The sequence below is a fragment of the Arachis hypogaea genome, chromosome 13 (genome assembly GCF_003086295.3).
Source record: "Arachis hypogaea cultivar Tifrunner chromosome 13, arahy.Tifrunner.gnm2.J5K5, whole genome shotgun sequence".
In the NCBI taxonomy this organism is placed as follows: Eukaryota; Viridiplantae; Streptophyta; class Magnoliopsida; order Fabales; family Fabaceae; genus Arachis; species Arachis hypogaea.
This window is the reverse complement of record NC_092048.1, coordinates 71254657-71275951: the sequence shown is the minus strand read 5'-3', so window position 1 is coordinate 71275951 and position 21295 is coordinate 71254657. Positions and strand designations below refer to the sequence as shown.

The following is a 21295-nucleotide window of genomic DNA, read 5'->3' as shown; positions in this document are numbered from 1 at the left end:
ATAAAATCTGTTTAGATCTTCTACAAATTTTCAAGTCGCATTAATCTCAAACATTCATCATCCGATTATAAAGCTACAGATCGATAGAAAGTGAAAATCAAATTCACTGCACGATCACGATAAAGGCCAACAGAGATGAAAACCAAATTCATCAAAAGGTCAACCAAACGAGGATTAAACCCAATCTCTACAAAATCGGCAAAGATGAAAATAGAATAATGCAAGAAGTTATCGAAAGTGATCCATAGAAAGGACCTGACGAGGTCTTAATAAAATGGATTGCTAAAAAAATAACTTAAAGACGGGCCAACGTAAAGAAGTCGGACCAGTCGCAATAACCAAAGTTATAAGTAAATCCCTGGAAAGATGTCTGGCCAACCCTATAAAAGAGGATTACTATAACTTAGAAGGGCCCGACATAATGAAGTTGGCCCAAAACATAAAAGTTATAGAAGTAATCCCTAAAAGAGACTTGAACAAGGTCCAATAAAGAAGATTACAAAAATAACTTAGAAGGGCCCGACATAACGAAGTCAGCCCAAAACATAAAGTTATAGAAGTAATCCTTGAAAGAGACCTGAACAAGGTCCAAGAAAGAGGATTACAAAAATAACTTAGAAGGGCCCGACATAACGAAGTCGGCCCAATATATAAAAGTTATAGAAGTAATCCCTGAAAGATACCTGAACAAGGTCCAAGAAAGAGGATTACAAAAATAACTTAGAAGGGCCCGACATAACGAAGTTGGCCCAAAACATAAAGTTATAAAAATAATCCCTGAAAGAGACCTGAAAAAGGTCCAAAAAAGAGGATAACAAAAATAACTTAGAAGGGCCCGACATGAAGAAGTCGGCCCAAAACATAAAGTTATAAAAGTAATCCCTGAAAGAGACCTGAACAAGGTCCAAGAAAGAGGATTACAAAAATAACTTAGAAGGACCAACACAAGGAAGTCGGTTCCAAAATCAACAAGTTATGAAAAGTAACCCCTGAAAGAGACTCGACGAGGGTCCGAGAAAGAGGGTTACTAGAAATAACTTAGGTAAGACTGACATAAAGAAGTCGGCCTCCCCCAAACAAGTTGCAAGAGTAATTCCTAAAATAAGACCCAACAAGGTCCAAAATAAAGGATTACTAGAAGTAACTGAAATAACGAAGTCAGCTTCCCAAAAACCTTAAAGGTAATTACTAACGGAGACCTCACAAAGGTCCCAACAAATAGGGCTGTTAAAAATAAAGCCGACATAAGGAAGCCGACATACAAGTTGGATCCAAGCAACTACAACCTCAGAGGAATCAAGCCACAAGTATGAAGGCAATCTAAAGAGGTCAACAAAGCTCCAACACTTCAAAAAGCCTAAAAAGAAACCAACGCAGATGCAAACAGACATGATATAAAGTTATAATAATAACAAGCTCAAGAGGCTACCAAAACCAGCCCCAAGAACTTGGAAACTATTTTGTTTTTCAAAATAAAGTTGCTAAACAAGCAACCAAAGGAGTGTCAATAGTCAGCAAACGTCATAAAGAGTTTAAAAGCCCACAAGCCGGGCTATCTAAACAAACATTTAGAAAACTATTTATCAGAAGGCTTCTCGGCAGCACGAGGTGAAGGAGGGCGAGTCTGAATGGGCACAACATCTATAGTCCCATCATCCCGATTCAAGATTTGACAGTCAGGATCTGACACAGGATGACCGGCCTCAGCTGAAGGAGCTGAAGAAGTCGGCACCACGGAGGCTTTGGCAGCAAGAACAGAGGGAGGTTCAACATCATTGTCGTCAAGGTCATCAGGGATAACCTTGCCATCCTTTACAACATGGTCCAAACTAAAGAGAGTAAGGTCGACCTCGGGAGCAAGAACTCGAACTTGCTCCTTCAGGTTCTCATAAGCAGCATTTACGCTGCCTACAAGGTGACCCTGGAGCTCGGCATAATCAACCCGGACAGACTCTAACTCCTCCCTGAGATGCATCACTTTCCTGTAGGCCGTAACATAGCTATCCTTGTGCCTCAATGCGGTATCTTTAGCCAATCTCACAGAAGCCGCCAAGGCAATAGAACTAGCCTTTTCGGTCTCCAACTCCTTCTCTAGCTTGGTTACTTTCACTTGGAGCTCCTTCTTCAAACCCTTCATACGGTCGAACTCTTGCGTAGCATCCTCCATAAAAGCTTTGGTAGCATGAAGAGGGAGGTCTTGGGCAGTTTGGTACAGGACAGCTCCCATATGTACCATCTTGACGCTACTCCGAGTAATAAAATCCAAGTGGCGAAGGAGAGAGACATCGTCGATAGGAATGGTACCGTAAGGACCAATCTGCTGATCGACAAACTCAACCGCGTCAAAGTCAGGGGCATCAAGGTTGAAAGGCTCAGTTGTTTTTTGTTTTTTGTTTGGAGAAGCACCAGAAGTAGCAACAGAAACTTAAGGAGGATCAGCCAAACGAACCCGGGGAGTAGGGATTACCTTCCTCACCCCCGGCGAGCTCGGTACGGCCGGCTTCGACTGAACCTGAGATGATCAATCACCGGCCGCCATAGCTGAGACGTTTTGAGCTGCAGTAGCCTTTCTTGCCCTCTTGAAGGCCTTCATGGATTCATTATTCTTGATCATCTCTGCAAACAAATCACAATAGCGGAAATCCAAGTTATGAATCAGAAAAGAGCTTACAAGAGATACAATCGACAAAACAATCAAAACCAAAAATTGACCACTACCCAGCTCAGCTCGGAGGAGAGAGGGGTTGGCTAAAAATTTCTTTGTGTCGAGATGGGGAGGCTACCCCCAGTTTTCTTCCAGCACAGACACAAAAGCTTGCTCAGCCTCATCTAACATCTCCCACGTATATTTAGACACCATTATGTTCTTTTGCCATTCCAAAGGAAAGGCGAGCTCATCATTTTCATCCAGAAAAAAGGGCCGAGCTCCTTCAACAGCTCGGATCCTAAAAAAGTAATTCTTGAAGTCATGGAAAGATTCATCAAACATGGAGAAAACCTTTTTTCCCTGGAAAGCTCAGAAAGAAACCCAAGCGGCTTTCTTCTTAACCACCCCAGGCTTTGTCAAAACAAAGAGATAAAAGAAAAGGAATTGTGAAGCAGGGATACCAAACTCATGACACAACAACTAAAAGATTTTGATAAAACCCCAGGAGTTGGGGTGAAGCTGGGATGGAGCTACATTACAAGACCACAATAGGTTGGTCTCAAAGGGAGTAAAAGGAAGAGTAATATTCATTTGACTAAAAAAGAAGTCGTACGCATAGAAAAAGGGGCGCTCTCTAACAATTCGGGTAGAAAAACAAACCCTTTCCTCAGAATCGGGAGGTACAAGCTCATAGTTCTTTTCCTCACTACCACTACTACAAACCCTATGAAATTGCCTAAGCTGCTGACAAAACTCGGAATCAACCAAAGAAACACACAAAAGAACCATCGAATCCACCCAATCAGCCATGCCCTCAGGGACTTGGGAGGATGTCTCAACAACGTTCTTGCGAGAAGACATGAGGTCAACTAGTCCTACAACAAGAAAGAAGAAAATAGATTCTAACCCAAGACAAGGAAAACCCCAAGACAAGGTCTAGGGGCATCCTTTGGAGGTAGTGACAGAGTAAGGACTCAGGAAAAATCTACAAGGCTAACATCTTGACAAAACCCTCGACGAAGAAAAAATCCCCCTTCCAAACAAACAACAACACGAAGAGAAAGACAAAGCAAATATAAGAAAGAACATTATCTGCTACAAAGTCTATCAATAAAGAAAACTACAAAAGGTGCAGTCTTTTTCAAAAGATTATCAAACAGTTCATCGACCCCAAATTCCAAATTACGAAGGCAACAGTCAGAAACAGTAAGCAAACATGCAAGCAAACAAAACATCAATCATCAGAAGAAATGCCAGAAACATGCATCACAACAACAAATTGAGCATAACGACGCAAAAAGGTTCAGACTTTCCAGCATGCATTTCAAACGAAAATCAAAGCTTTATCAAAAAACCGAAGGCAAAACAACGAAAGAAGTAAAGAAGCAGAAAGTAGAAACCGAACCTGGAGAAAGGAAGAAAGCTCTGAAGAAAGCTGAAAGCCGGAGCAAGGAAGTTGTGGAAATCGTCTCTCAAGCGAAGCACCAACAAAGTTCCAAGACAAAGCGTCGCAGAGAAAAACGAGGCGAAATAGAAAAACAGAGAGAAAAGAGGGGAAGTTACAGAAAAGAGAAAATAGTTTCTTGAATGCAAAATTCAAAATAAAAGAGCTAAGAGAAATGGAGCATTAAAAATGCATTAATGAGGGCATTAAACCCTTTCACATTCCCAAGGCTAGGACGCTAATACAAAAGCGCGCGCTTTCAGAGAAAACGAAAGAAGAAACGTTCCACATTCAAAAAAGAACTCTACAAAGATAAAATCGACAAAATGCTCGAGTTTGGCTTCACCAGAAAAGAATCAAAGTCCTAATACTAACACTCGACCTCCGAAAGAAAGACCGAGCTCGAGCAGGGGCACTGTTCATACCCTGGGTCGAGCTATCCGACCCGGGATGATTAGCGACAAAGTGACCGACCTCTTCAGGTCAGACTATCCGACCTCTTCCCAAAGAGCTTGGCCAAATCGACAAGAAAGCCCAAAAAGGGCCCAACTCAAGGAATACGACCCAGATCCAAAGGCAGCCCAAGCCTATAGAGATAAGGGCGGTTCCCTTGAAGATAAGCTGACCTCACTCAAAGATAAGATAAGATAAGATAACTAACTTATTTTATATAAGAAGGTCACCCCACACTATTATAAATACACTGGAGCACCTAGGTATAACTCATACTCTGATTCTACTAAAAACCTGCTTAATACCCTTGCTAACTTATGCATCGGAGTCCTTTGCAGGTACCCCCCACCCTCCGGTGACGAAGGATAAGTAGCATAGCCAGTCCATAAGTCGGATACAACAGCTCCGGCTGCCACTCACCAGCCGGACACGTCATCTCCGACCAGTACAGAAGATATCGTTCGAGATCGACCTACAGTTTCAGCTAACCTTCTAAACATTACTCCTCCTTTTACCCCCTTTGAGACCAATGTATTGTGGTCTTGTAACGTAGCTCCATCCCAGCTTCACCCTAACTCCTGGGGTTTTATAAAAATCTTTCAGTTGCTGTGTCACAAACTAGGTATCCCTGCTTCGCAATCCTTCTTCTTTTATCTCTTTGTTTTGACAAAGCCTGGGGTGGTTAAGAAGAAGGCCGCCTGGGTTTCTTTCCGAGCTTCCCATGGAAATATGGTTTTTTTCATGTTTGATGAATCTTTTTGCGACTTTAAAAATTACTTTTTCAGGGTCCGAGCTGTTGAAGGAGCTCGGCCCTTTTTTCTGGATGAGAATGACGAGCCTGCCTTTCCTTTAGAATGGCAAAAGAATGTAGTGGTGTCTAAATATACGTGGGAGATGTTAGATGAGGCTGAGCAAGCCTTTGTGACTGTGCTGGAAGAAAACTGGGGGCAGTCTCCCCATCTTGATACAAAGAATTCCTAGGAAATCCCTCTCTCCTCCGAGTTGAGTTGGGTAGTGGTCGATTTCTCTTTTGTTTTTTGCTTATTTTGTTGAGTTTATTTATTTTCTTTTCTGATTCATAACTTGGTTTCTTGCTGTGATGTTTGTTTGTAGAGATGATTAAAAATAATGACTCAATGAAGGCCTTTAAAAAGGCGAGGAAGGCTACTGTGGCCCAAAACATTTCTGCCAAGGCGGCTGGAGAAGGATGCTCCCATGTTCTGCCGAAGCCATCCACACCGAGCTCTCCTTGACTAAGGAGGACGATCCCTACTCCTCGGGTTTGTTTGGTTGATCTTTCACAGGCTTCTGTTGCCACCTCTGACGCTCCTCCTTTGAAAAAACAAAAGACAGCTGGGCCCTTCAACCTTGATGCTCCTAATTTTGATGCTGTCAAGTTTGTGGACCAACAAATTGGTCCTTATGGTACCATCCCTACTGACGATGTCTCTCTTCTTTGCCATTTGAACTTTATTACTCGAAGCAGCATCAAGATGGCACACATGGGGGCGGCTTTATATCAGACAGCTCAGGATCTTCCCATTCATGCTACGAAGGCCTTTATGGAGGAGGCTAAGTTGGAGTTCAATCGGATGAAAGGTTTGAAGGAGGAGCTTGAGGTAAAGGTGACCAAGTTAGGGAAAGAGTTGGAGGGTGAGAAGGCTAGTTCCATTGCCCTTGCGGCTTCTGTGAGATTGGCTGAAGACACGGCGTTGAAGTACAAGGAGAGCTATGTCACGACCTATAGGTAAATGATGCGTCTCAGGGAGGATTTGGAGTCTGCCCGAGCTGATTATGCCGAGCTCTAAGGTCACCTTGTAGGCAGCGTAAATGCTGCTTATGAGAACCTGAAGGAGCAGGTTCGGGTTCTTGCACCCGAGCTTGACCTTACTCTCTTCAGCCTGGACAACGTTGTAAAGGACGGCAAGATTGTCCCTGACAACCTTGATGACGATGATGTTAAACCTCCTTCTGTGCCTGCCGCCAAAGCCTCTATTGTGCCGACTTCTTCAGCTCCTTTAGCTGAGGTTGGTCATCCCGAGTCAGAACCTGATTGTCGAATCTTGAACCGGGATGATGGGACAGTGGATGCGGTGCCTCTTCAGACTCGTCCTCCTTTACCCTGTGTTGATGTTGCTGAGAAGTCTTCGGATCCTCAATGATTTTTCTGGATGTTTGTGTAGATAGCCCGGCTTGTGGGCTTTTGAACTTTATATTTTGTAAATGGTGGTTCTGACTTTTTGCTACTTTCTTAGTTGCTTGTTTAGCAACTTTATTTTGAAAAACAAAGTAGTTTCTAAGCTCTTGGGGCTGATTTTGGTAGCCTCTTGAGTTTGTTATTATTATAACTTGTGTTTTTCATAACATGTCTGTCTGCATCTGTCTTGGTACCTTTTTAGGTTTTTTGGGAGTGTTGGAGCCTTGTTATCCGACCTCTTTAGATTGCCTTTGTATTTCATACTTGTGGCTTGATTCCTTTGAGGTTGTGGATGTTTGGATCAACTTGTATGTCGGCTTCCTCACTTTAGCCTGAAGTTATTTCTAGTAATCCGTTATGTTTGGACCTTTGTGAGGTCTCTGTTAGGAATTACTTTTTATAACGTTAAGGTTTTTGGGAGGCTGACTTCGTCATGTTGGTCTCTTCTAAGTTATTTCTAGTAATCCTCTTTCTTGGACATTTGTCAGGTCTCTTTTAGGGATTACTTTTATAACTTGTTCGTGGGAGGCCGACTTCATCATGTCACTCTCTTCTAAGTTATTTCTAGTAATCCTCTTTCTTGGACCTTTGTCAGGTCTCTTTTAGGGATTACTTTTATAACTTGTTCGTGGGAGGCCGACTTCATCATGTCGGTCTCTTCTAACTTATTTCTAGTAATCCTCTTTCTTGGACCTTTGTCAGATCTCTTTTAGGGATTACTTTTATAACTTGTTCGTGGGAGGCCGAATTCATCATGTCGGTCTCTTCTAAGTTATTTCTAGTAATCCTTTTTCTTGGACCTTTGTCAGTTCTCTTTTAGGGATTACTTTTTATAACTTGTTTGTTTTGGGGCCGACTTCTTTACGTCGGTCCCTTCTAAGTTATTTTTAGTAATCCTATTTTTTAGCGCTGGCCAGGCCTCTTTCCAGGGGTTGACTTTTTATAAATTTGATTATTGTGGTCGACTGGTCCGACTTATTTACGTCAGCCTGTCTTTTAAGTTATTTTTAGCAACCCATTTTATTAAGACCTCGTCAGGTCCTTTCAATGGATCACTTTCGATAACTTCTTGCATTGTTCTGTTTTTATCGCTTTTTCATCTTTGCCAATTTTGTCGAAGTTAGGTTTGATCCTTGTTTGGTCGACCTTTTGATGAATTTGGTTTTCATCTTCTTTGGTCGTTATTGTGATCAGACAGTGAATTTGATCTTCACTTTCTGCCGATCTTGTAGCTTTATAATCGGGCAATGAATGTTTAGCATTTCAGATTAATGCGTCTTGAAAATTTGTAGAAAATCTAAAAGACTTTATTCAAAAGAAAATGCAGGTATATACATGTGGGAGTTTTATCCCTCTGAGTCGGGTAATTTGTAGATCTTGGCTTGGCACCTCATTAAAAAACCTTTTCAGGAAAAAGAGTGCACCTTATCCTAAGATCTTTATTACCTCTTAACTGTAGTATCTTCTTATGTTGTAGGCGTGCCATGACCTGGGAAGCTCTTGCCCTTCAAGTTCGGACAGTCTATAGTAGCCCTTTCCAAGTACTTCTATGACTCAGTAGGGTCTTTTCCAGTTTGCTGCTAGCTTTCCGTCTCCAAGTCGAGTTTTTTCGATATCATTTCGGATTAGGATGAGGTCGTTCTCGGCGAAACCTCACGGTACTACCTTTTGATTGTATCTTGAAACCATTCGACGTTTTAATGCCTCTTCCCTGATCCGAGCTCTTTCTCGAACTTCTGGAAGTAGGTCGAGTTCTTCCCTTTGAAGTTGGGAATTGGCCTCTTCACTATAATGGATCACTCTGGGCGACCCTTCTTTGACCTCTATTGGGATCATTGCCTCCATCCCATAAGCTAATCTAAAAGGGGATTCCTTTGTGGTGGAGTGTAGAGTTGTCCGATATGCCCATAGGACTTGTGGGAGCTCTTCGGCCCAGGCTCCTTTTGCCTCCTATAGTCTCCATTTTAGCCCAACCAATATGACTTTGTTGGCAGCTTCGGCTTGTCCATTGGGCTGGGGATGTTCTACGGAAGTGAATTGGTGTTTAATGTTTAGATCAGCCACCAACTTTCTAAAACCTACGTCTATGAATTCGGTGCCATTGTCTGTGGTGATGGAGTATGGAACCCCAAACCTTGTAACAATGTTTCTATATAAGAATTTTCGGCTTCTTTGAGCAGTGGCATTAGCTAGGGGTTCTGCCTCGATCCACTTTGTGAAATAGTATACTCCTACTATGAGGAACTTGACTTGTCCTGATCCCTGAGGGAAAGGTCCGAGAAGGTCGAGCCCCCATTTTGCAAATGGCCAAGGTGAGGTTACGCTGATGAGTTTCTCTGGCGGGGCGATGTGAAAGTTGGCATGTTTCTGACATGGTGGACATGTCTTTACGAACTCTGTGGCTTCCTTTTGCAGAGTTGGCCAATAAAATCCTGCCCGGAGTACTTTCTTGGTAAGTGCCTACGCCCCGAAATGATTACCACAAATGCCACTGTGTACTTCTTCTAAAACTTCCTTTGTGTTGGAAGTCGGCACACATTTTAACAATGGTATCTGTTCCGAGGGTTACCTGAAACTGTAGGTCGATCTCGGACGAGATCTTCTATACTGGTCGGAGATGATGTGTCTGGCTGATGGGTGGCGGCCGGAGCTGTCGTGTCCGACTTGTTGGACTGGCTGCACTGCTAATCCTTAGTCACTGGAAGGTTGGGGGTACCTGCAAGAGACTCCGGTGCTTAAGTTAGCATGGGTATTAAACAGGTTTTTAGTAGAATCAGAGTATGAGTTATACCTGGGTGCTCCAGTGTATTTATAATGGTGAGAAGTGACCTTTTTAGATAAGAGAAGTTAGTTATCTTATTGTTCATACCCTGAGTCGAGCTACCCGACCTAGGATGATTGGCGACAAAGCGACCGACCTCTTCAGGTCAGGCTACCCGACCTCTTCTCAAAGAGGTCGGCCAAATCAACAGGAGAGCCCAATAAAGCGCCCAAATAGAGGAACACGACCCAAATCCAAAGGCAATCCAAGCCTATAGAGATAAAGGTGGTTCCCTTGAAGATAAGCTGACTTTACCCAAAATAAGATAAAGATAAGATAAGATAACTAACTTATCTTATCAGAAAGGTCAGCCCCATCTACTATAAATTCACTGGAGCACCCAGGTATAACTCATACTCTGATTCTACTAAAAACCTGTTTAATACCCATGCTAACTTAAGCATCGGAGTCTCTTGCAAGTACCCCCACCCTCCGGTTACCAAGGATCATCAGTGCAGTTAGTCCAACAAGTCAGACACAACAGCTCCGGCCGCCACCAGCCAGCCGGACACGTCATCTCCGACCAAGTACAGAAGATCTCATCCGAGATCGACCTACAGTTTCAGGTAACCCTCGGAACATTGGCGCCGTTGCCGGGGACCCTGGAAGTCATCCCAACACCATGGTGGACGGTCATGACAACGACCATGATTCAGTTCTGGAAAATAGAACACCGCACAAGAACGCAGACACTACGCTAAAGGATACTCCAGAATCTAACAGGGACAAAAACTCATCAAATCCGGGGGTAATAGAAGCACTTCAAGACCACTTAAAGAAACTTTAAAAAGAAACCCAATAACAACGAGAGGTCGGAAAGGATCTACAAAGAGAGGTACGGCAGCGATGAGAATTGGAAGATAAACTCCTACAATTAGAAGCCGATCTCAAATCAAAAACCCCTCGGACCACTCCCGAGGAAAGTTCACACAAAGAGCAAGATCCATTCACTAGGGAAATCATGAAAACCAATATCCCCAAAGACTTCAAACTCCCGGATATGATTTTGTATGATGGTACCACAGATCCCAACCATCATCTCAGCAATTTCAGAAGCAGAATGTACCTCACCGACGCCTCAAACGCCGTTCGCTGCAAAGCTTTTCCAACAACTCTCACGAAGACAGCAATCAGATGGTTCCAAAACCTACCTCCAAAGTCCATCTCAAACTTTGACGACCTGGCCAAAAAATTTCTATCCAGATTCTCCATCCAAAAAGATAAGACCAAACACGCCCCTAATTAAAATTGATTTTCAAATCTTTTTCAAACTAATCCTATCTTTTTGTTTCAATCATATCTTTTTCAAAACTACCTAACTAATTCTCTCTCTAATTTTCGAAAATCACCTTCCTCTTTTTCAAAATTCCTTTTTAAATTAGCTAATTGTTTTAAATTTAATTTAATTTGATTTAATTTTTCCTTTCTTAATTTTCGAATTTTTAATTTTAATTCTAATTTAAAAAAAATACTTTTATTTTATTTTATCTAATTTTCGAAAATTCTTCTCCCTCACCTCCTTCTATTTATTTATTTATTTACTAACACCCCTCTTCATCTAAGAATTCGAACCTACTCCTCACCCTTGTGTTTGGATTCTCTTTCTTCTATTCATATCTTCTTCTACTCACATAAAGGAATCTCTATACTGTGACATAGAGGATTCTATATTTTCTGTTCTCTTCTTTTTCATATGAGCAGGAACAAGGACAAGAACATTCTTGTTGAAGCTGATCCTGAACCTGAAATAACTCTAAAGAGGAAGCTAAGGGAAGCTAAAGCACAACTCTCTGGAGAAAATCTGACAGAAATTTTCGAAAAAGAAGGAGACATGGCCGAAAATAACAACAATGCAAGGAAGATGCTAGGTGACTTTACTGCACCTAATTCCAATTTACATGGAAGAAGCATCTCAATCCCTGCCATTGGAGCAAACAATTTTGGGCTAAAACCTCAATTAATTTCTCTGATGCAACAGAATTGCAGGTTTCATGGACTTCCATCAGAAGATCCTTTTCAGTTCTTAACTAAATTCTTGCAGATCTGTGATATTGTTAAGACCGAGGTCTACAGGCTTATGCTTTTCCCATTTGCTGTAAGAGACAGAGCTAGAATATGGTTGGACTCTCAACCTAAAGACAGCCTGAACTCTTGGGATAAGCTGGTCACGGCTTTCTTAGCCAAGTTCTTTCCTCCTCAAAAGCTTAGTAAGCTTAGAGTGGATGTTCAAACCTTCAGACAAAAGAAAGGTGAATCCCTATATGAAGCTTGGGAGAGATACAAGGAACTGACCAAAAAGTGTCCTTCTGACATGCTTTCAGAATGGACCATCCTGGATATATTCTATGATGGTCTCTCTGAATTATCAAAGATGTCATTGGACCATTCTGCAGGTGGATCCATTCACCTAAAGAAAACGCCTGCAGAAGCTCAAGAACTCATTGACATGGTTGCAAATAACCAGTTCATGTACATTTCTGAAAGGAATCCTGTGAATAATGGGACGCCTCAGAGGAAATGAGTTCTTGAAATTGATACTCTAAATGCCATATTGGCTCAGAATAAAATATTGACTCAGCAAGTCAATATGATTTCTCAGAGTCTGAATGGATTGAAGAAATCATCCAACAGTACTAAAGAGGCATCTTCTGAAGAAGAAGCTTATGATCCTGAGAACCCTGCAATAGCAGAGGTGAATTACATGGGTGAACCCTATGGAAACACCTATAATCCCTCAACAAAAGCCTCAACAAGGCTTTAATAATGGTGGAAGAAACAGGTTTAGCAATAGCAAACCTTTTCCATCATCTACTCAACAACAGACAGAGAATTCTGAGCAGAATCAATCTAGCTTAGCAAATATAGTCTCTGATCTATCTAAGGCCACTGTGAGTTTCATGAATGAAACAAGGTCCTCCATTAGGAATTTGGAGGCACAAGTGGGCCAGCTGAGTAAAAGAGTCACTGAAATCCCTCCAAGTACTCTCCCAAGAAATACAGAAGAAAATCCAAAAAAGAGAGTGCAAGGCCATAGCCTTACATGATGTGGCCGAACCAAAAGAGGAGGAGGAGAACGTGAATCCTAGTGAGGAAGACCTCCTAGGACGTTCAGTGACCAACAAGGAGTATCCCTTTGAGGAACCAAAGGAATCTGAGGCTCATCTAGAGACCATAGAGATTCCATTGAACCTTGATGCACGGAAACTTGTCTCTCAACAGATTTCCCTCGGCAAGTATACCAAATTGTCGGAAAGTAAAAACTCACAATAGAGTGAGGTCGAATCCCACAGGGATTGATTGGTCAAGCAACTTTAATTGGAGAAATGTTCTAGTTGAGCTAAGCAGAATTTGATTTGAGAATTGCAGGAAATTAAATGGCGGGAAAGTAAATGGCAGAAAATGTAAATGCTGGAAATAAAGAGCTGAATATAAATGACGGAAAGTAAATTGCAGAATCTTAAATGGGGAATGGGGAATTTAGCATGAAAGTAAATAGCAGAAAGTAAAGAGAATGAGTAAGATTAGAAATAGGGGATTCATTGGGCTTAGGAGATGTTGCATTCTCTGGATCAAGTTCATTTTCATCTCTTCCTCAATCAATGCATTCATTGATCTCCTTAGCAATCTTAAGTGATTCCTTGGTAATTCAATCTCTCAAATCTTGATCAATAGCCAATTCCTTGGTCCAATTGCTCATGAGAATAGATGAAGTATGGTCACTGATTATACTACATGTATTTCCAAATCAAAGTTTTTGTAGGATTATATGTCACTATATCCATCCAAACCCCAATTTGGTCCAACATGAGGAAGCATTTCTAGCATGATCTCTCATTCCTCTCCCAAGGTTATGAAGAGATCCAAGTATGAATAGCTTCTTTTCCAAGACAACTACCCAATTGGATGAATATTGAAAGCTTTCTAGTAAAATCAAGAGAAAAGAAAGAGGAAGAATAATGAAAACTATTATTGATCCATCAAATTACAACAGAGCTCCCTAACCCAATGAAAGGGTTTAGTTGTTCATAGCTCTGGGAATGGAAAACAAAGATGGAGAATGCATTCTGAAAGTAAAACTAGAAGTTGCAGAGAAAGTAAAATTATTCAGAGAGTGGTTCTCCCAATCCAAAAGCTCCTTCTCTAGTTTAAAACTACTCCTATATATACTACTCTTCTGCTCTTCAAGTTGGCTCTTCAAATCTTGGATATGGGCCTTTGGATCTTGAGTTGAAGTAGTTTGGAGTCTTCAGTGGGCTCAGCTTTACTTGTAGAGAAAGTGTGAAGTAGGCATAGATTTTAGCTAGGACGTTAGTTGTGTTAACGTTTAAGTGAAAATGTGGGTTCGAGAACGTTAGTGACAATCACCTTTTGCACTAACGTTCCTAGCCCAAGATGGTTAACGTTAACTTCAACGTTAGTTGCACTAACGTGACCACTAACTTTCCCTCTTACCCATCACAAGCGTTATTGGCGTTTACCTTTTCCAATAACGTTGCCCTTAGCCCCTCATTTCTTCACGTTAGAGTTCACGTTAGTATAACTAACGTGGCTCTTAACGTGGGTATGCCTTAGCCTCGAGAGCGTTAGTGACACTTACCTTTGTCACTAACGCTCCAAACGCTTCACCTTCCCACGTTAGAGTTCACGTTGACTTAGTTAACGTGACTCTTAACGTGTTGAAGATTGCCATCTCCAACGTTAGTGACAAAAGTGAGTGTTACTAACGTTCGCTTATCATGCTTGTCTCCACGTTACTTTTCACGTTAGTGGTCTTAACATGACCACTAACGTGGGCAATGTTGGCTTAGTCCAATGGTAGTGACAAAGGTAAGTGTCACTAACGTCGGCATTGTTTGCCCCTTCCACGTTAGAGTTCACGTTAACTAGGTTAACGTGACTCTTAACGTGGCCAATTGCCCATTTTGGAGCGTTAGTAGTATTCACTTTTACCACTAACACTGGAGCTCCCTTTTCTTCCACGTTAACTATCACGTTAATATAGTTAACGTGGCAATTAACGTGGGCTATGATGGCTTCGAAAGCGTTATTGGCGATCACTTTTCTCATTAACGTTGCAAGCTAGCTCCCATTCCACGTTAGTGGTCACGTTAGTTAGACTAACGTGAATACTAACGTGGCTCTTTCTTGCTTCCTTTGTCCTAAAATCAAGCAAATAAAGTGCATCAAAGCTAGGTTCTAACCCATGAGATCATGCATCATTCATTTTATCATTCAATTCATGCATAATTCTCATAAAATCATATAAAATTCACAATGTTTGCTTGAATCAAGATGTAAGTGATTATTTACCCAAAACTTGCTTATTTTCTAAGAAAATGCATGAAACTACCCTAAAACAGTAAAGAAAAGGTCAGTGAAATTGGCCGAAATGCCCTGGCATCACAACACCAAACTTAAAGCTTGCTTATCCCTAAGCAAGTACTGAAACATGAGAATGATGAATGAAATGACAAGAGGAATGAATCATTATTGTGGAAGTCATATCCTTGGTTTTATGGGGTTTCATGCATAGCAACTTAGGTTCATTCCTTTACTGGCTTTCAGACCTTTATCATGCCCTGGAATACTCAATTGATTGCACCCTTTGAGACTTTTATTTATTGATCCCTTTGTCTTTTCAAGGTTTATTGCATCCTTAGGCTAAGTGCTCTGTGAGGGGGCGACTCTTTAAAATAAGCTTTCAGCCAACACTTCCGAACCAGTTGGTTCAAGGTGCTAGGTGTTAAAACACCCCTAAGGACTTACTCCCTCAAGTCTCTCTTCCCATACATGCACACCACAGGCACATGGTTTGTTATTTTCTTTCCTTGAGGCCTTGGTGTCCAGCACCTCTTTGGGTTACTAAATGTTCTGTAGCAAGGTTGCTCTTGATAGTGGATTTTCAGTTGATAATCCCAAGTGATGAAGCACTCCTAAGAACTTATTCATCCAAGCAGATCTTTGGTACAAGAGCACCACAGACACATCCCTCAAGATTCAAGCCCTTGGTGCCTAGCCTTATTTCTTATTACTTTTTCTTCTTTTTCAACTCTTATTGTTCTTTTTCTTTTTCTTATTTGGATCTTGTTATTTAGCTAGTCTCATGGGGTGTGTTTCAAGCATATGACTTCAGGACAGATAGTTGCCTTCCTACCTTGTTGGTGAACCAACTTAGCTAAGTGATTACTACACCACAAGCTTAAGAACCTACTCTACAATTGATCATCACTCTGGTCTTTCATAACATCTCTTTTTATTTGATTCAAAAAGGACAAGCATACAAGTAAGCAAGGTGAAAATGAAGACAGGTTACTTGGACTAGCACACATATGACAAAGGCAATGAAAGCAAATATTAAATTCAAGTGATTTAAGCTAAAGAGTAACTATTAATCAGGGGCACATTCAGACTTCCAATTTTTTTAACATCTCCAAGCATATGGGATCAAGTAGCAATACAACCTTTTGGTGGTGCCTTCTGGTTATCTCTTTGTTGTCATCATCCATAGCTTCTGCGTCCTTCTTCGCCTCCTTGGATGGTGGTGCACTAATTTTATAGAAGGTTGATTGAATTCCTGCAAAGTTATTGGAAGTTGCTTGTTCTCCAAGCACTTGAGGAATAGTTAGCTTGCATGTATGCTTGTAAATTTCTGGACTTAATTTGGTGTGTGAACACCAAACTTAGTTCATTGCCTAATGCAGAACCTCATGTGCTTTTATTGATAAAACAACTATGAAATAGAAACTAAACTATTGTTAAGCGGTTTCCCTGATTGGTTGGAGCTAGCAACTTGCCATTGAAGAGGTCTAATGTGATTCTAACTAAAATCTTTGGTGGAACACCAAACTTAGAATTACACATTCACTCTTGGATTGGTTTGGTGTGTAACACCAAACTTGGCTCCTCACAATATGAGGGAAACTGCTTATATCCTTTATTGAGATGATCATGAAAAGGAAACTACCTTAGGTTGGGTTGCCTCCCAACGAAGCGCTCTTTTAGCGTCGCTAGCTCGACGATTTCTCCATCAGTTGAGATGATATTTCATTTTAGGGCTTTCCCCCATGTTGCCCATGTAGTGCTTGAGCCTTTGTCCGTTTACAGTGAACGTCCTCTTTGAACTTTCCTCCATGATTTCTATGTGTCCATACGGCGAGACCTTTGTGACAAGAAAGGGTCCTGACCACCTTGATTTGAGTTTCCCAGGGAAAAGTCTTAATTTGGAATTGTAGAGGAGCACTTGCTGTCCTTTTTCGAAGCTCCTGGGTGCCAGATGGAGATCGTGCCTTCTCTTTGCCTTTTCTTTATAAATCTTGACATTTTCATAGGCTTGAGATCTGAACTCCTCCATTTCTTGCAGCTGCAAGACCCTCTTTTCACCAGCAGCAACGTTATCAAAATTTAGTAGCTTGAGAGCCCAGAGGGCTTTGTGTTCCAGCTCTAATGGTAAATGACAAGCTTTTTCATACACCAGTTGATATGGGGACATCCCAATTGGTGTTTTGAATGCCGTTCTGTATGCCCAAAGAGCATCATCCAGCTTCTTCGACCAATCCTTTCTTGATGCTCCTACAGTCTTTTCCAGAATCCTTTTTAGCTCTCTGTTAGATATCTCAGTTTGCCCACTTGTTTGGGGGTGGTAAGGCGTGGCAATCTTATGTTTCACCCCGTATCATAGGAGGAGCGCTTCTAGTGGTCTGTTACAAAAATGGCTCCCTCCATCACTGATGAGTGCTCGGGGGACTCCGAACCAGCTTAAGATGTTCTTTCTGAGGAAGTTCATGACTACCTTGTTGTCATTCGTTGTGGTTGCAATAGCCTCTACCCACTTGGAAACGTAATCCACTGCTACCAAGATGTACTTGTTTGCATATGAGGTTGGGAATGGTCCCATGAAATCGATTCCCCACACATCAAACAGTTCCAGTTCTAAGATGAAATTCTGTGGCATCTCATTTCTTTTGGGTAAGTTTCCAGCTCTTTGACATTCATTGCAGTTCTTTACTAGTTCTTTGGCATCCTTGAAAAGGGTGGGCCAAAAGAATCCGCTTTGTAACACCTTGGCTGCAGTTCTATCCCCTCCAAAATGGCCTCCATAGCACGAGCCGTGGCAGTTCCACAAGACCTCTCGTCCCTCTTCTTCCGAAACACATCTTTTCAGGATTCCATCTGAACACTTCTTGAAGAGATATGGTTCATCCCAAACAAAATACTTTGCATCATTGATGAGATTTCTCTTTTGATGTTTGTTGATCTCTGGAGGTAAAGCCCCAGTTGCCTTGAAATTGGCAATGTTTGCAAACTAGGGTGCTTTGTGAACCGTCATTAACTGCTCATCTGGGAAACATTCATTTACACTTGTATCATGTGTTCAACCTTTCTCATGAGGGATCCTGGATAGGTGATCGGCTACCTTGTTCTCCACTCCTTTCTTGTCTCTAATCTCAATATTGAATTCTTGCAACAATAAGATCCACCTTATCAGTCTTGGTTTTGACTCCTGCTTGGCAAACAAGTATTTAAGTGCTGTGTGGTATGTGAAAACAATCACTTTGGCACCAATGAGGTATGATCTAAAATTGTCAAATGCAAAAATTATTACCAGCAACTCCTTTTCAGTGGTGGTGTAATTTCTTTGAGTGTCATTGAGGACTTTGCTGGCATAGTATATCACATGGACTAAGTTATCTTTCCTCTGCCCTAACACTACCCCTACTGTAAAATCAGATGCATTACACATCAGTTCAAATGGTAAGTTTCAATCAGGTGGGGAAATGATAGGGGCAGAGGACAGCCGCTTTTTCAAGTTGTCGAATGCTAGCATGCATTTTTCATCAAAGAAATGGTGCATCAGATACAAGGAGATTGCTTAAGGGCTTGGCTATCTTTGAAAAATCTTTAATAAACCTTCTGTAAAAGCTGGCATGCCCTAAAAAGCTCCTAATTGCCTTGACATCACTTGGTGGGGGTAATTTTTCAATGAGTTCCACCTTAGCTCTATCTACCTCAATGCCTTGGTTAGAAACCTTATGGCCAATAACTATTACCCCTGTCACTATAAAGTGACATTTCTCCCAGTTCAAGACCAAGTTGGTCTCTTGACATCTTTTTAATACCAGGGCCAAGTGATTTAGGCAATTAGTGAAGAAATCTCCGAATACCGAAAAGTCATCCATAAAGACTTCAATGAATTTTTCTATCATATCTGAGAAAATGGAGAGCATGTAGCATTGGAAAGTTGTAGGTGCATTACATAGCCCAAATGGCATGCACCTATAGGCAAACACTCCGTATGGGCAAGTGAATGATGTTTTCTCTTAGTCTCTCGGATCAACCACTATTTGGTTATATATTGAATAACCATTGAGAAAACAGTAATATGCGTGTCCTGCAAGTCTTTCCAGCATCTGATCCATGAAAGGAAGGGAGAAATGATCTTTTCTTGTAGCTTCATTGAGTTTTCTGTAGTCTATGCACATCCGCCATCCTGTGACGGTCCTTGTAGGGATTAGTTCGTTCTTCTCATTGGGGACTACAGTGATTCCTCCCTTTTTTGGGATAACTTGCACGGGGCTGGCCTATGGGCTGTCGGAGATCGGGTAGATTACCCCTCCCTACCATAACTTCATAACTTCTTTCTGTACCACTTCCTTCATGACTGGATTCAGCCTCCTTTGGGGTTGAATGGATGGTTTGTCATCATCTTCCAACAGTATCTTATGCATGCATATGGCCGAACTAATTCCTTTCAGGTCAGCGAGGGTCCATCCAATGGCATCCTTATGCTTTCGCAATACTTGGAGTAATTCATCCTCTTGATCTCGGCTGAGGGATGAGTTTATGATCACTGGGTAACTTTCACTCTCTCCTAAGTATGCATATTTGAGAATGGGTGGCAGAGCTTTGAGTTCAAGTTTGGGTGCTTCCATCTTTTCATTCTCTTCTTTAGGTGCACCTTGTATATGAATCTCTACTGTTGCAGCCTCTTCACTAGATGTTGATTCCTCCTCTGTTAACCCTTCAAGTTCTTCTTCTTCAAAAATCTCCTGTACTGCATCTTCCAGTGAATCCAACCTCATACATTCTCCTAATGGTTCTGGTGGGTAACTCATGGCCTTGAACACATTGAATGTCATCTTTTCATTGTGTAATCTCATGGTGAGTTCACCTTTTTGAACGTCAATGATAGCTCCAGCAGTGGCCAAGAACGGTCTACCCAGGATGATGGAGGCTTTGGCTTCCTCCTGCATGTCCAGCACTACAAAGTCTGCTGGGAAGATAAAATCTCCTACCTTTACCAGCAAATCTTCTACTATGCCATGAGGAAACTTGAATGATCGGTCTGCCAGTTGTAGGGCCATTTTTGTTGGCTTAGCCTCCTCAATCCTCATTTTTCTCATCATAGCTACTGACATCAGATTTATGCTGGCTCCTAAGTCACACAGAGCCTTTTCCACTGTGATTTCCCCTATAATGCAAGGGATCTGAAAACTCCCGGGGTCCTTCAATTTCTGGGGTAGTTTGTGTTGAATGATGGCACTACATTCTTCGGTTAGTATCACGGTCTCATTGCTCTTCCAGCTTCTCTTCTTAGTCATTAATTCCTTTAAAAACTTGGCATAGAGCGTCATTTGCTCTATTTCTTCAGCTAAGGGTATGTTGATTTGTAGTTTCTTGAAGATTTCCAAAAATCTTAAGAACTGGTTGTCGTCCCCCTTCTTCTTTAATTGCTGAGGGTATGGAGCTTTTGGGACGTCTGGCTTCAGTATTTCTCCTTTTTGCTGTGAACTGGGAATGGGAATTTGGACTTCATCTCGCTCCTTTTCCTTTTCATTTGAGTTCTTCTCTTGTGAATTCTTGGGAATTTCCTTCAATTCCTTCCCACTTCTAAGGGTGATAGCCTGACACTCCTCTCTTGGGTTTTGATCAGTGTTGCTGCACAGGTTATGACTGGGAATTTGCTTGAATAGGTAGCCAATTTGTTTCTCAAGTTTATTGATGGCAGCATCTTGATTCTGCATATTGGACCGCACTTCCTCTCGGAATACTTTACTGTCCTAGACTTCCTTACATATGACTTCAAGTAGAGTCTCAATCCTTGATAGTCTTTCTTCCGATGATGGTGAGTTGAGATTGGAAGGATGAGAAGGGCCATTTTAGCTTTGGTATGGATGTTGAGGTGTGTTGTTAGGTAGGTGCTGATATGATCTCTGTGTGGAATGTTGGTGAGCTGCATTGTTGTTGGGATTGTGGCATCTCTGATCTTGGCCTTGGTCTTATTAATTTCCCCACCCAAAGTTTGGGTGGTTCCCCCAACCAGGATTGTAAGTCTTGGAGTATGGATCATGTGTCTGCCTGGATGAGTTTCCAATGTAGTTGGCTTGTTCCTGATCACCCTCTACCTCTGCATTTACTCCTTCTTGAGCTGCAGATGAGGTGGTAATTGCTGCTACTTGGTTCCTCTCCATCTTCTAGGTAAGGTCAGCCAGCTGCTTGGCAATCAGCTTGTTTTGGGCCAACAGTGCATCCACGTTGTTTAGCTCCATTACTCCTCTAGTATTGCCTCTTTCAGAGGTATAGAAGTAGTCATTCTCGGCTACAATCTCAATGACATCTATGGCTTCTTCAATGGTCTTCTTCTTGTTCAGAGATCCCCCAGATGAATGGTCTACTGCCTTCTTTGATTCATAGGAAAGACCTTCATAGAAAATGTGTAGCTGTACCTATTCATTA

The 21295-nt window shown here is 41.7% G+C and overlaps 1 non-coding gene across 1 annotated transcript; it reads right to left on the bottom strand.

The window, feature by feature from the left end:
• Positions 1-11771: 11771 nt before the first annotated feature.
• LOC112738708 (small nucleolar RNA R71) lies at positions 11772-11879 on the bottom strand. Its single transcript, XR_003169652.1, has one exon. It is a non-coding gene; the product is annotated as a small nucleolar RNA R71 (small nucleolar RNA).
• Between the last annotated feature and the right edge of the window lie 9416 nt (positions 11880-21295).